The sequence below is a fragment of the Pseudophryne corroboree genome, chromosome 11, assembly GCF_028390025.1.
Source record: "Pseudophryne corroboree isolate aPseCor3 chromosome 11, aPseCor3.hap2, whole genome shotgun sequence".
Lineage (NCBI taxonomy): Eukaryota > Metazoa > Chordata > Amphibia > Anura > Myobatrachidae > Pseudophryne > Pseudophryne corroboree.
In genome coordinates this window covers 184,546,241-184,561,261 of record NC_086454.1, presented here as the reverse complement: position 1 = coordinate 184,561,261, position 15,021 = coordinate 184,546,241, and the positions used below count along the sequence as shown (strand labels likewise).

Sequence of the window (15,021 nt, the reverse complement as noted above, 5' to 3'; positions counted from 1 at the left end):
TAATGCATGATAAACTGCAATCATGTTTTGATGTAGCTAATATTCACTTCCAGATTATTTACTTTAAATGTAAATAATTATTTCCATAATTACTATGTGCAAGTTTAGCAAAAATGCTGATAGATTTGACTTCTGGATAGATAGTATATTGATTATTACTAAAGTCTTTTTCGTGTATTATGCTTAAGTTATGTTGTGAAAGGGCATTTATTTATATGTAGTATTTGTAATACAGGCACTTTATGGTAACATGGAAAGAAAAATCACTGAAAAGTGATTTTGATAAGTGTGACACCTGCAGATGATAATTGGTCAAAATGTTAGAAATAATGATTTTTGTGTATATAGTTTTTCAAATTATAAATATTCACTTGAAAAGCTTCAAAAATTCTTTATTTAAAATGGGAATATGCAGGTTTATTCAACATTGCACACATTGCTCTTTGCTAAATTTGTATTTTAAATGTTGGGTAATGCAAGTTTGGTCAACCATGTTACAACTATCTTTATCTATGTACCCACTATACAATTATTAAAGTCAATTGCAAAAAATTGGTTGCTCATCCTGTTTTACTGGGTAGTGTTTTTAAATGACCATTTGGTGTATTTCCGATAAACCAGAGAACTGATGGTCACAAACACACTCCTTCGGTTATTGAATCGGTCAGCCAAGATAAAAAAATTCTCAGCCTACTATATTAGTGCACTATGTGGTACTTGGAGGTTCTCGATAAACTGACCATATTTTCTGCATTTTTTCATGACTAAGTCATGCTGCTTAATTGCGGACATATGAAAATTCAGTGTTGTGCGACATATAATTGGATTTTTAAACAAAATCACTTAGTGTGTACCTCAGATTTTGGGGCATTTGATTGTCAAGATGACCATAAATATCTTCTAGTGTGAGAACAGTTTATGTTGTGGTTTCATAACATAGTGGTTAGCATATCTGCTTTACACGGAGTAAGTCCTGAGTTCAATCCCAAGTGAACCCACATTTATTAAAAAATCCAGTAAACTGTGATCTTGATAAGAGTACTTACAGTAGATAATAATTAGTCAAGATGTTAGAAATAAAGAATTTTGTATATTTGTTTTCTTCAAATTAAAAATAATCACTTAAAAAACTTTGCAAAATGCTTACTTTAAAATGGATATACACATGTATTTATCATTGCAGTCATTGCTTTTTAATAAAGATTAATATTAAATGTTTAATTATGCAAGGTTGGTCAACCAGGCTATAACTTTCTTTAGCTAGGTGTACCACTATTAAGTATTGGGTCAATTTGCCAAAAATATGGTGCTCTGTTTTTTTAAAATTATATATAATGAAAGAACAATCACTTTGACGTTTCACCGATAATCCGGAACAGTTTACCAAAAATTACTACGACTGTCAGGACAACCAAAAAATTTAACAGTTTGTTATTGTATTGCATATTGTTCTCATAGTGTAGTGGTTATCACCTCTGCTTTACACGCAGAAGGTCCTTGGTTCAATCCCCAGTGGAACCATATTCTTGCACTAATTTATGATTTATGAAAATTTTCTTCACTATCATTCTTATAACATCTGACCTGCTACTGCTCAATGTGAAACATGTCATTTGTTCACTTACAAAATTCAATTTCTTCTCTAAATATGGAAATAAATGTTATTTTTAATATCTATTAGCTTTTAATTATAAAATAACTTATTACAGCAAACAACTGATTAAAAATCTGGAGCAGATTCAAATAGTCTTCTTGTTTTATAAGAAATTGGTAGCAATGTATCATATATTTCATTTATAGTAAACAAATAAATTGTAGTATCATATCTAACTACCTTTTTCCATAAATCATCTTAACTGAGTACAGTTAAATAAATCACTTAAACCAACATTTCCATCACCAGTTCACCAAAGCACAGCTATTCTTTCCAGGACTTCACTGTTCACATGACTTCACTAGCAACTTGATAATGCTGCCAAGGTTTGGTATTGCATGATTAATGCATGATAAACTGCAATCATGTTTTGATGTAGCTAATATTCACTTCCAGATTATTTACTTTAAATGTAAATAATTATTTCCATAATTACTATGTGCAAGTTTAGCAAAAATGCTGATAGATGTGACTTCTGGATAGATAGTATATTGATTATTACTAAAGTCTTTTTCGAGTATTATGCTTAAGTTATGTTGTGAAAGGGCATTTATTTATATGTAGTATTTGTAATACAGGCACTTTATGGTAACATGGCAAGAAAAATCACTGAAAAGTGATTTTGATAAGTGTGACACCTGCAGATGATAATTGGTCAAAATGTTAGAAATAATGATTTTTGTGTATATAGTTTTTCAAATTATAAATATTCACTTGAAAAGCTTCAAAAATTCTTTATTTAAAATGGGAATATGCAGGTTTATTCAACATTGCACACATTGCTCTTTGCTAAATTTGTATTTTAAATGTTGGATAATGCAAGTTTGGTCAACCATGTTACAACTATCTTTATCTATGTACCCACTATACAATTCTTAAAGTCAATTGCAAAAAATTGGTTGCTCATCCTGTTTTACTGGGTAGTGTTTTTAAATGACCATTTGGTGTATTTCCGATAAACCAGAGAACTGATGGTCACAAACACACTCCTTCGGTTATTGAATCGGTCAGCCAAGATAAAAAAAATCTCAGCCTACTATATTAGTGCACTATGTGGTACTTGGAGGTTCTCGATAAACTGACCATATTTTCTGCATTTTTGCATGACTAAGTCATGCTGCTTAATTGCGGACATATGAAAATTCAGTGTTGTGCGACATATAATTGGATTTTTAAACAAAATCACTTAGTGTGTACCTCAGATTTTGGGGCATTTGATTGTCAAGATGACCATAAATATCTTCTAGTGTGAGAACAGTTTATGTTGTGGTTTCATAACATAGTGGTTAGCATATCTGCTTTACACGGAGAAAGTCCTGAGTTCAATCCCAAGTGAACCCATATTTATTAAAAAATCCAGTAAACTGTGATCTTGATAAGAGTACTTACAGTAGATAATAATTAGTCAAGATGTTAGAAATAAAGAATTTTGTATATTTGTTTTCTTCAAATTAAAAATAATCACTTAAAAAACTTTGCAAAATGCTTACTTTAAAATGGATATACACATTTATTTATCATTGCAGTCATTGCTTTTTAATAAAGATTAATATTAAATGTTTAATTATGCAAGGTTGGTCAACCAGGCTATAACTTTCTTTAGCTAGGTGTACCACTATTAAGTATTGGGACAATTTGCCAAAAATATGGTGCTCTGTTTTTTTTAAATTATATATAATGAAAGAACAATCACTTTGACGTTTCACCGATAATCCGGAACAGTTTACCAAAAATCACTACGACTGTCAGGACAACCAAAAAATTGAACAGTTTGTTATTGTATTGCATATTGGTTTCATAGTGTAGTGGTTATCACATCTGCTTTACACGCAGAAGGTCCTGGGTTCAATCCCCAGTGGAACCATATTTTTGCACTAATTTATGATTTATGAAAATTTTCTTCACTATCATTCTTATAACATCTGACCTGCTACTGCTCAATGTGAAACATGTCATTTGTTCACTTACAAAATTCAATTTCTTCTCTAAATATGGAAATAAATGTTATTTTTAATATCTATTAGCTTTTAATTATAAAATAACTTATTACAGCAAACAACTGATTAAAAATCTGGAGCAGATTCAAATAGTCTTCTTGTTTTATAAGATATTGGTAGCAATGTATCATATATTTCATTTATAGTAAACAAATAAATTGTAGTATCATATCTAACTACCTTTTTCCATAAATCATCTTAACTGAGTACAGTTAAATAAATCACTTAAACCAACATTTCCATCACCAGTTCACCAAAGCACAGCTATTCTTTCCAGGACTTCACTGTTCACATGACTTCACTAGCAACTTGATAATGCTGCCAAGGTTTGGTATTGCATGATTAATGCATGATAAACTGCAATCATGTTTTGATGTAGCTAATATTCACTTCCAGATTATTTACTTTAAATGTAAATAATTATTTCCATAATTACTATGTGCAAGTTTAGCAAAAATGCTGATAGATTTGACTTCTGGATAGATAGTATATTGATTATTATTAAAGTCTTTTTCGAGTGTTATGCTTAAGTTATGTTGTGAAAGGGCATTTATTTATATGTAGTATTTGTAATACAGGCACTTTATGGTAACATGGCAAGAAAAATCACTGAAAAGTGATTTTGATAAGTGTGACACCTGCAGATGATAATTGGTCAAAATGTTAGAAATAATGATTTTTGTGTATATAGTTTTTCAAATTATAAATATTCACTTGAAAAGCTTCAAAAATTCTTTATTTAAAATGGGAATATGCAGGTTTATTCAACATTGCACACATTGCTCTTTGCTAAATTTGTATTTTAAATGTTGGGTAATGCAAGTTTGGTCAACCATGTTACAACTATCTTTATCTATGTACCCACTATACAATTATTAAAGTCAATTGCAAAAAATTGGTTGCTCATCCTGTTTTACTGGGTAGTGTTTTTAAATGACCATTTGGTGTATTTCCGATAAACCAGAGAACTGATGGTCACAAACACACTCCTTCGGTTATTGAATCGGTCAGCCAAGATAAAAAAAATCTCAGCCTACTATATTAGTGCACTATGTGGTACTTGGAGGTTCTCGATAAACTGACCATATTTTCTGCATTTTTGCATGACTAAGTCATGCTGCTTAATTGCGGACATATGAAAATTCAGTGTTGTGCGACATATAATTGGATTTTTAAACAAAATCACTTAGTGTGTACCTCAGATTTTGGGGCATTTGATTGTCAAGATGACCATAAATATCTTCTAGTGTGAGAACAGTTTATGTTGTGGTTTCATAACATAGTGGTTAGCATATCTGCTTTACACGGAGAAAGTCCTGAGTTCAATCCCAAGTGAACCCATATTTATTAAAAAATCCAGTAAACTGTGATCTTGATAAGAGTACTTACAGTAGATAATAATTAGTCAAGATGTTAGAAATAAAGAATTTTGTATATTTGTTTTCTTCAAATTAAAAATAATCACTTAAAAAACTTTGCAAAATGCTTACTTTAAAATGGATATACACATTTATTTATCATTGCAGTCATTGCTTTTTAATAAAGATTAATATTAAATGTTTAATTATGCAAGGTTGGTCAACCAGGCTATAACTTTCTTTAGCTAGGTGTACCACTATTAAGTATTGGGTCAATTTGCCAAAAATATGGTGCTCTGTTTTTTTAAAATTATATATAATGAAAGAACAATCACTTTGACGTTTCACCGATAATCCGGAACAGTTTACCAAAAATCACTACGACTGTCAGGACAACCAAAAAATTGAACAGTTTGTTATTGTATTGCATATTGGTTTCATAGTGTAGTGGTTATCCCATCTGCTTTACACGCAGAAGGTCCTGGGTTCAATCCCCAGTGGAACCATATTTTTGCACTAATTTATGATTTATGAAAATTTTCTTCACTATCATTCTTATAACATCTGACCTGCTACTGCTCAATGTGAAACATGTCATTTGTTCACTTACAAAATTCAATTTCTTCTCTAAATATGGAAATAAATGTTATTTTTAATATCTATTAGCTTTTAATTATAAAATAACTTATTACAGCAAACAACTGATTAAAAATCTGGAGCAGATTCAAATAATCTTCTTGTTTTATAAGAAATTGGTAGCAATGTATCATATATTTCATTTATAGTAAACAAATAAATTGTAGTATCATATCTTACTACCTTTTTCCATAAATCATCTTAACTGAGTACAGTTAAATAAATCACTTAAACCAACATTTCCATCACCAGTTCACCAAAGCACAGCTATTCTTTCCAGGACTTCACTGTTCACATGACTTCACTAGCAACTTGATAATGCTGCCAAGGTTTGGTATTGCATGATTAATGCATGATAAACTGCAATCATGTTTTGATGTAGCTAATATTCACTTCCAGATTATTTACTTTAAATGTAAATAAATATTTCCATAATTACTATGTGCAAGTTTAGCAAAAATGCTGATAGATTTGACTTCTGGATAGATAGTATATTGATTACTACTAAAGTCTTTTTCGAGTATTATGCTTAAGTTATGTTGTGAAAGGGCATTTATTTATATGTAGTATTTGTAATACAGGCACTTTATGGTAACATGGCAAGAAAAATCACTGAAAAGTGATTTTGATAAGTGTGACACCTGCAGATGATAATTGGTCAAAATGTTAGAAATAATGATTTTTGTGTAAATAGTTTTTCAAATTATAAATATTCACTTGAAAAGCTTCAAAAATTATTTATTTAAAATGGGAATATGCAGGTTTATTCAACATTGCACACATTGCTCTTTGCTAAATTTGTATTTTAAATGTTGGGTAATGCAAGTTTGGTCAACCATGTTACAACTATCTTTATCTATGTACCCACTATACAATTATTAAACTCAATTGCAAAAAATTGGTTGCTCATCCTGTTTTACTGGGTAGTGTTTTTAAATGACCATTTGGTGTATTTCCGATAAACCAGAGAACTGATGGTCACAAACACACTCCTTCGGTTATTGAATCGGTCAGCCAAGATAAAAAAAATCTCAGCCTACTATATTAGTGCACTATGTGGTACTTGGAGGTTCTCGATAAACTGACCATATTTTCTGCATTTTTGCATGACTAAGTCATGCTGCTTAATTGCGGACATATGAAAATTCAGTGTTGTGCGACATATAATAGGATTTTTAAACAAAATCACTTAGTGTGTACCTCAGATTTTGGGGCATTTGATTGTCAAGATGACCATAAATATCTTCTAGTGTGAGTACAGTTTATGTTGTGGTTTCATAACATAGTGGTTAGCATATCTGCTTTACATGGAGAAAGTCCTGAGTTCAATCCCAAGTGAACCCATATTTATTAAAAAATCCAGTAAACTGTGATCTTGATAAGAGTACTTACAGTAGATAATAATTGGTCAAGATGTTAGAAATAAATAATTTTGTATATTTGTTTTCTTCAAATTAAAAATAATCACTTAAAAAACTTTGCAAAATGCTTACTTTAAAATGGATATACACATTTATTTATCATTGCAGTCATTGCTTTTTAATAAAGATTAATATTAAATGTTTAATTATGCAAGGTTGGTCAACCAGGCTATAACTTTCTTTAGCTAGGTGTACCACTATTAAGTATTGGGTCAATTTGCCAAAAATATGGTGCTCTGTTTTTTTAAAATTATATATAATGAAAGAACAATCACTTTGACGTTTCACCGATAATCCGGAACAGTTTACCATAAATCACTACGACTGTCAGGACAACCAAAAAATTGAACAGTTTGTTATTGTATTGCATATTGGTTTCATAGTGTAGTGGTTATCACATCTGCTTTACACGCAGAAGGTCCTGGGTTCAATCCCAATTGGAACCATATTTTTGCACTAATTTATGATTTAGAAAAATTTTCTTCACTATCATTCTTATAACATCTGACCTGCTACTGCTCAATGTGAAACATGTCATTTGTTCACTTACAAAATTCAATTTCTTCTCTAAATATGGAAATAAATGTTATTTTTAATATCTATTAGCTTTTAATTATAAAATAACTTATTACAGCAAACAACTGATTAAAAATCTGGAGCAGATTCAAATAGTCTTCTTGTTTTATAAGAAATTGGTAGCAATGTATCATATATTTCATTTATAGTAAACAAATAAATTGTAGTATCATATCTAACTACCTTTTTCCATAAATCATCTTAACTGAGTACAGTTAAATAAATCACTTAAACCAACATTTCCATCACCAGTTCACCAAAGCACAGCTATTCTTTCCAGGACTTCACTGTTCACATGACTTCACTAGCAACTTGATAATGCTGCCAAGGTTTGGTATTGCATGATTAATGCATGATAAACTGCAATCATGTTTTGATGTAGCTAATATTCACTTCCAGATTATTTACTTTAAATGTAAATAAATATTTCCATAATTACTATGTGCAAGTTTAGCAAAAATGCTGATAGATTTGACTTCTGGATAGATAGTATATTGATTACTACTAAAGTCTTTTTCGAGTAAGTTATGTTGTGAAAGGGCATTTATTTATATGTAGTATTTGTAATACAGGCACTTTATGGTAACATGGCAAGAAAAATCACTGAAAAGTGATTTTGATAAGTGTGACACCTGCAGATGATAATTGGTCAAAATGTTAGAAATAATGATTTTTGTGTATATAGTTTTTCAAATTATAAATATTCACTTGAAAAGCTTCAAAAATTCTTTATTTAAAATGGGAATATGCAGGTTTATTCAACATTGCACACATTGCTCTTTGCTAAACTTGTATTTTAAATGTTGGGTAATGCAAGTTTGGTCAACCATGTTACAACTATCTTTATCTATGTACCCACTATACAATTATTAAAGTCAATTGCAAAAAATTGGTTGCTCATCCTGTTTTACTGGGTAGTGTTTTTAAATGACCATTTGGTGTATTTCCGATAAACCAGAGAACTGATGGTCACAAACACACTCCTTCGGTTATTGAATCGGTCAGCCAAGATAAAAAAAATCTCAGCCTACTATATTAGTGCACTATGTGGTACTTGGAGGTTCTCGATAAACTGACCATATTTTCTGCATTTTTTCATGACTAAGTCATGCTGCTTAATTGCGGACATATGAAAATTCAGTGTTGTGCGACATATAATAGGATTTTTAAACAAAATCACTTAGTGTGTACCTCAGATTTTGGGGCATTTGATTGTCAAGATGACCATACATTTCTTCTAGTGTGAGTACAGTTTATGTTGTGGTTTCATAACATAGTGGTTAGCATATCTGCTTTACACGGAGAAAGTCCTGAGTTCAATCCCAAGTGAACCCATATTTATTAAAAAATCCAGTAAACTGTGATCTTGATAAGAGTACTTACAGTAGATAATAATTGGTCAAGATGTTAGAAATAAAGAATTTTGTATATTTGTTTTCTTCAAATTAAAAATAATCACTTAAAAAACTTTGCAAAATGCTTACTTTAAAATGGATATACACATTTATTTATCATTGCAGTCATTGCTTTTTAATAAAGATTAATATTAAATGTTTAATTATGCAAGGTTGGTCAACCAGGTTATAACTTTCTTTAGCTAGGTGTACCACTATTAAGTATTGGGTCAATTTGCCAAAAATATGGTGCTCTGTTTTTTTAAAATTATATATAATGAAAGAACAATCACTTTGACGTTTCACCGATAATCCGGAACAGTTTACCAAAAATCACTACGACTGTCAGGACAACCAAAAAATTGAACAGTTTGCTATTGTATTGCATATTGGTTTCATAGTGTAGTGGTTATCCCATCTGCTTTACACGCAGAAGGTCCTTGGTTCAATCCCCAGTGGAACCATATTTTTGCACTAATTTATGATTTATGAAAATTTTCTTCACTATCATTCTTATAACATCTGACCTGCTACTGCTCAATGTGAAACATGTCATTTGTTCACTTACAAAATTCAATTTCTTCTCTAAATATGGAAATAAATGTTATTTTTAATATCTATTAGCTTTTAATTATAAAATAACTTATTACAGCAAACAACTGATTAAAAATCTGGAGCAGATTCAAATAATCTTCTTGTTTTATAAGAAATTGGTAGCAATGTATCATATATTTCATTTATAGTAAACAAATAAATTGTAGTATCATATCTAACTACCTTTTTCCATAAATCATCTTAACTGAGTACAGTTAAATAAATCACTTAAACCAACATTTCCATCACCAGTTCACCAAAGCACAGCTATTCTTTCCAGGACTTCACTGTTCACATGACTTCACTAGCAACTTGATAATGCTGCCAAGGTTTGGTATTGCATGATTAATGCATGATAAACTGCAATCATGTTTTGATGTAGCTAATATTCACTTCCAGATTATTTACTTTAAATGTAAATAAATATTTCCATAATTACTATGTGCAAGTTTAGCAAAAATGCTGATAGATTTGACTTCTGGATAGATAGTATATTGATTATTACTAAAGTCTTTTTCGAGTATTATGCTTAAGTTATGTTGTGAAAGGGCATTTATTTATATGTAGTATTTGTAATACAGGCACTTTATGGTAACATGGCAAGAAAAATCACTGAAAAGTGATTTTGATAAGTGTGACACCTGCAGATGATAATTGGTCAAAATGTTAGAAATAATGATTTTTGTGTATATAGTTTTTCAAATTATAAATATTCACTTGAAAAGCTTCAAAAATTCTTTATTTAAAATGGGAATATGCAGGTTTATTCAACATTGCACACATTGCTCTTTGCTAAATTTGTATTTTAAATGTTGGGTAATGCAAGTTTGGTCAACCATGTTACAACTATCTTTATCTATGTACCCACTATACAATTATTAAAGTCAATTGCAAAAAATTGGTTGCTCATCCTGTTTTACTGGGTAGTGTTTTTAAATGACCATTTGGTGTATTTCCGATAAACCAGAGAACTGATGGTCACAAACACACTCCTTCGGTTATTGAATCGGTCAGCCAAGATAAAAAAAATCTCAGCCTACTATATTAGTGCACTATGTGGTACTTGGAGGTTCTCGATAAACTGACCATATTTTCTGCATTTTTTCATGACTAAGTCATGCTGCTTAATTGCGGACATATGAAAATTCAGTGTTGTGCGACATATAATTGGATTTTTAAACAAAATCACTTAGTGTGTACCTCAGATTTTGGGGCATTTGATTGTCAAGATGACCATAAATATCTTCTAGTGTGAGAACAGTTTATGTTGTGGTTTCATAACATAGTGGTTAGCATATCTGCTTTACACGGAGAAAATCCTGAGTTCAATCCCAAGTGAACCCATATTTATTAAAAAATCCAGTAAACTGTGATCTTGATAAGAGTACTTACAGTAGATAATAATTGGTCAAGATGTTAGAAATAAAGAATTTTGTATATTTGTTTTCTTCAAATTAAAAATAATCACTTAAAAAACTTTGCAAAATGCTTACTTTAAAATGGATATACACATTTATTTATCATTGCAGTCATTGCTTTTTAATAAAGATTAATATTAAATGTTTAATTATGCAAGGTTGGTCAACCAGGCTATAACTTTCTTTAGCTAGGTGTACCACTATTAAGTATTGGGTCAATTTGCCAAAAATATGGTGCTCTGTTTTTTTAAAATTATATATAATGAAAGAACAATCACTTTGACGTTTCACCGATAATCCGGAACAGTTTACCATAAATCACTACGACTGTCAGGACAACCAAAAAATTGAACAGTTTGTTATTGTATTGCATATTGGTTTCATAGTGTAGTGGTTATCACATCTGCTTTACACGCAGAAGGTCCTGGGTTCAATCCCAATTGGAACCATATTTTTGCACTAATTTATGATTTAGAAAAATTTTCTTCACTATCATTCTTATAACATCTGACCTGCTACTGCTCAATGTGAAACATGTCATTTGTTCACTTACAAAATTCAATTTCTTCTCTAAATATGGAAATAAATGTTATTTTTAATATCTATTAGCTTTTAATTATAAAATAACTTATTACAGCAAACAACTGATTAAAAATCTGGAGCAGATTCAAATAGTCTTCTTGTTTTATAAGAAATTGGTAGCAATGTATCATATATTTCATTTATAGTAAACAAATAAATTGTAGTATCATATCTAACTACCTTTTTCCATAAATCATCTTAACTGAGTACAGTTAAATAAATCACTTAAACCAACATTTCCATCACCAGTTCACCAAAGCACAGCTATTCTTTCCAGGACTTCACTGTTCACATGACTTCACTAGCAACTTGATAATGCTGCCAAGGTTTGGTATTGCATGATTAATGCATGATAAACTGCAATCATGTTTTGATGTAGCTAATATTCACTTCCAGATTATTTACTTTAAATGTAAATAAATATTTCCATAATTACTATGTGCAAGTTTAGCAAAAATGCTGATAGATTTGACTTCTGGATAGATAGTATATTGATTACTACTAAAGTCTTTTTCGAGTAAGTTATGTTGTGAAAGGGCATTTATTTATATGTAGTATTTGTAATACAGGCACTTTATGGTAACATGGCAAGAAAAATCACTGAAAAGTGATTTTGATAAGTGTGACACCTGCAGATGATAATTGGTCAAAATGTTAGAAATAATGATTTTTGTGTATATAGTTTTTCAAATTATAAATATTCACTTGAAAAGCTTCAAAAATTCTTTATTTAAAATGGGAATATGCAGGTTTATTCAACATTGCACACATTGCTCTTTGCTAAACTTGTATTTTAAATGTTGGGTAATGCAAGTTTGGTCAACCATGTTACAACTATCTTTATCTATGTACCCACTATACAATTATTAAAGTCAATTGCAAAAAATTGGTTGCTCATCCTGTTTTACTGGGTAGTGTTTTTAAATGACCATTTGGTGTATTTCCGATAAACCAGAGAACTGATGGTCACAAACACACTCCTTCGGTTATTGAATCGGTCAGCCAAGATAAAAAAAATCTCAGCCTACTATATTAGTGCACTATGTGGTACTTGGAGGTTCTCGATAAACTGACCATATTTTCTGCATTTTTTCATGACTAAGTCATGCTGCTTAATTGCGGACATATGAAAATTCAGTGTTGTGCGACATATAATAGGATTTTTAAACAAAATCACTTAGTGTGTACCTCAGATTTTGGGGCATTTGATTGTCAAGATGACCATACATTTCTTCTAGTGTGAGTACAGTTTATGTTGTGGTTTCATAACATAGTGGTTAGCATATCTGCTTTACACGGAGAAAGTCCTGAGTTCAATCCCAAGTGAACCCATATTTATTAAAAAATCCAGTAAACTGTGATCTTGATAAGAGTACTTACAGTAGATAATAATTGGTCAAGATGTTAGAAATAAAGAATTTTGTATATTTGTTTTCTTCAAATTAAAAATAATCACTTAAAAAACTTTGCAAAATGCTTACTTTAAAATGGATATACACATTTATTTATCATTGCAGTCATTGCTTTTTAATAAAGATTAATATTAAATGTTTAATTATGCAAGGTTGGTCAACCAGGTTATAACTTTCTTTAGCTAGGTGTACCACTATTAAGTATTGGGTCAATTTGCCAAAAATATGGTGCTCTGTTTTTTTAAAATTATATATAATGAAAGAACAATCACTTTGACGTTTCACCGATAATCCGGAACAGTTTACCAAAAATCACTACGACTGTCAGGACAACCAAAAAATTGAACAGTTTGCTATTGTATTGCATATTGGTTTCATAGTGTAGTGGTTATCCCATCTGCTTTACACGCAGAAGGTCCTTGGTTCAATCCCCAGTGGAACCATATTTTTGCACTAATTTATGATTTATGAAAATTTTCTTCACTATCATTCTTATAACATCTGACCTGCTACTGCTCAATGTGAAACATGTCATTTGTTCACTTACAAAATTCAATTTCTTCTCTAAATATGGAAATAAATGTTATTTTTAATATCTATTAGCTTTTAATTATAAAATAACTTATTACAGCAAACAACTGATTAAAAATCTGGAGCAGATTCAAATAATCTTCTTGTTTTATAAGAAATTGGTAGCAATGTATCATATATTTCATTTATAGTAAACAAATAAATTGTAGTATCATATCTAACTACCTTTTTCCATAAATCATCTTAACTGAGTACAGTTAAATAAATCACTTAAACCAACATTTCCATCACCAGTTCACCAAAGCACAGCTATTCTTTCCAGGACTTCACTGTTCACATGACTTCACTAGCAACTTGATAATGCTGCCAAGGTTTGGTATTGCATGATTAATGCATGATAAACTGCAATCATGTTTTGATGTAGCTAATATTCACTTCCAGATTATTTACTTTAAATGTAAATAAATATTTCCATAATTACTATGTGCAAGTTTAGCAAAAATGCTGATAGATTTGACTTCTGGATAGATAGTATATTGATTATTACTAAAGTCTTTTTCGAGTATTATGCTTAAGTTATGTTGTGAAAGGGCATTTATTTATATGTAGTATTTGTAATACAGGCACTTTATGGTAACATGGCAAGAAAAATCACTGAAAAGTGATTTTGATAAGTGTGACACCTGCAGATGATAATTGGTCAAAATGTTAGAAATAATGATTTTTGTGTATATAGTTTTTCAAATTATAAATATTCACTTGAAAAGCTTCAAAAATTCTTTATTTAAAATGGGAATATGCAGGTTTATTCAACATTGCACACATTGCTCTTTGCTAAATTTGTATTTTAAATGTTGGGTAATGCAAGTTTGGTCAACCATGTTACAACTATCTTTATCTATGTACCCACTATACAATTATTAAAGTCAATTGCAAAAAATTGGTTGCTCATCCTGTTTTACTGGGTAGTGTTTTTAAATGACCATTTGGTGTATTTCCGATAAACCAGAGAACTGATGGTCACAAACACACTCCTTCGGTTATTGAATCGGTCAGCCAAGATAAAAAAAATCTCAGCCTACTATATTAGTGCACTATGTGGTACTTGGAGGTTCTCGATAAACTGACCATATTTTCTGCATTTTTTCATGACTAAGTCATGCTGCTTAATTGCGGACATATGAAAATTCAGTGTTGTGCGACATATAATTGGATTTTTAAACAAAATCACTTAGTGTGTACCTCAGATTTTGGGGCATTTGATTGTCAAGATGACCATAAATATCTTCTAGTGTGAGAACAGTTTATGTTGTGGTTTCATAACATAGTGGTTAGCATATCTGCTTTATCACGGAGAAAATCCTGAGTTCAATCCCAAGTGAACCCATATTTATTAAAAAATCCAGTAAACTGTGATCTTGATAAGAGTACTTACAGTAGATAATAAT

At 30.4% G+C, this 15,021-nt stretch overlaps 6 non-coding genes across 6 annotated transcripts; all 6 read left to right on the top strand.

Annotated features, from left to right (window-relative positions):
* The first annotated feature begins 3,445 nt into the window (after window positions 1–3,445).
* On the top strand, window positions 3,446–3,518 carry TRNAV-UAC (transfer RNA valine (anticodon UAC)). The gene has a single exon. It is a non-coding gene; the product is annotated as a tRNA-Val (tRNA).
* Window positions 3,519–5,442: 1,924 nt separating this feature from the next.
* Window positions 5,443–5,515, top strand: TRNAV-UAC (transfer RNA valine (anticodon UAC)). The gene has a single exon. It is a non-coding gene; the product is annotated as a tRNA-Val (tRNA).
* Window positions 5,516–7,439: 1,924 nt separating this feature from the next.
* On the top strand, window positions 7,440–7,512 carry TRNAV-UAC (transfer RNA valine (anticodon UAC)). The gene has a single exon. It is a non-coding gene; the product is annotated as a tRNA-Val (tRNA).
* Window positions 7,513–9,427: 1,915 nt separating this feature from the next.
* Window positions 9,428–9,500, top strand: TRNAV-UAC (transfer RNA valine (anticodon UAC)). The gene has a single exon. It is a non-coding gene; the product is annotated as a tRNA-Val (tRNA).
* A 1,924-nt stretch (window positions 9,501–11,424) lies between these two features.
* Window positions 11,425–11,497, top strand: TRNAV-UAC (transfer RNA valine (anticodon UAC)). The gene has a single exon. It is a non-coding gene; the product is annotated as a tRNA-Val (tRNA).
* A 1,915-nt stretch (window positions 11,498–13,412) lies between these two features.
* Window positions 13,413–13,485, top strand: TRNAV-UAC (transfer RNA valine (anticodon UAC)). The gene has a single exon. It is a non-coding gene; the product is annotated as a tRNA-Val (tRNA).
* The last annotated feature ends 1,536 nt before the right edge of the window (window positions 13,486–15,021 follow it).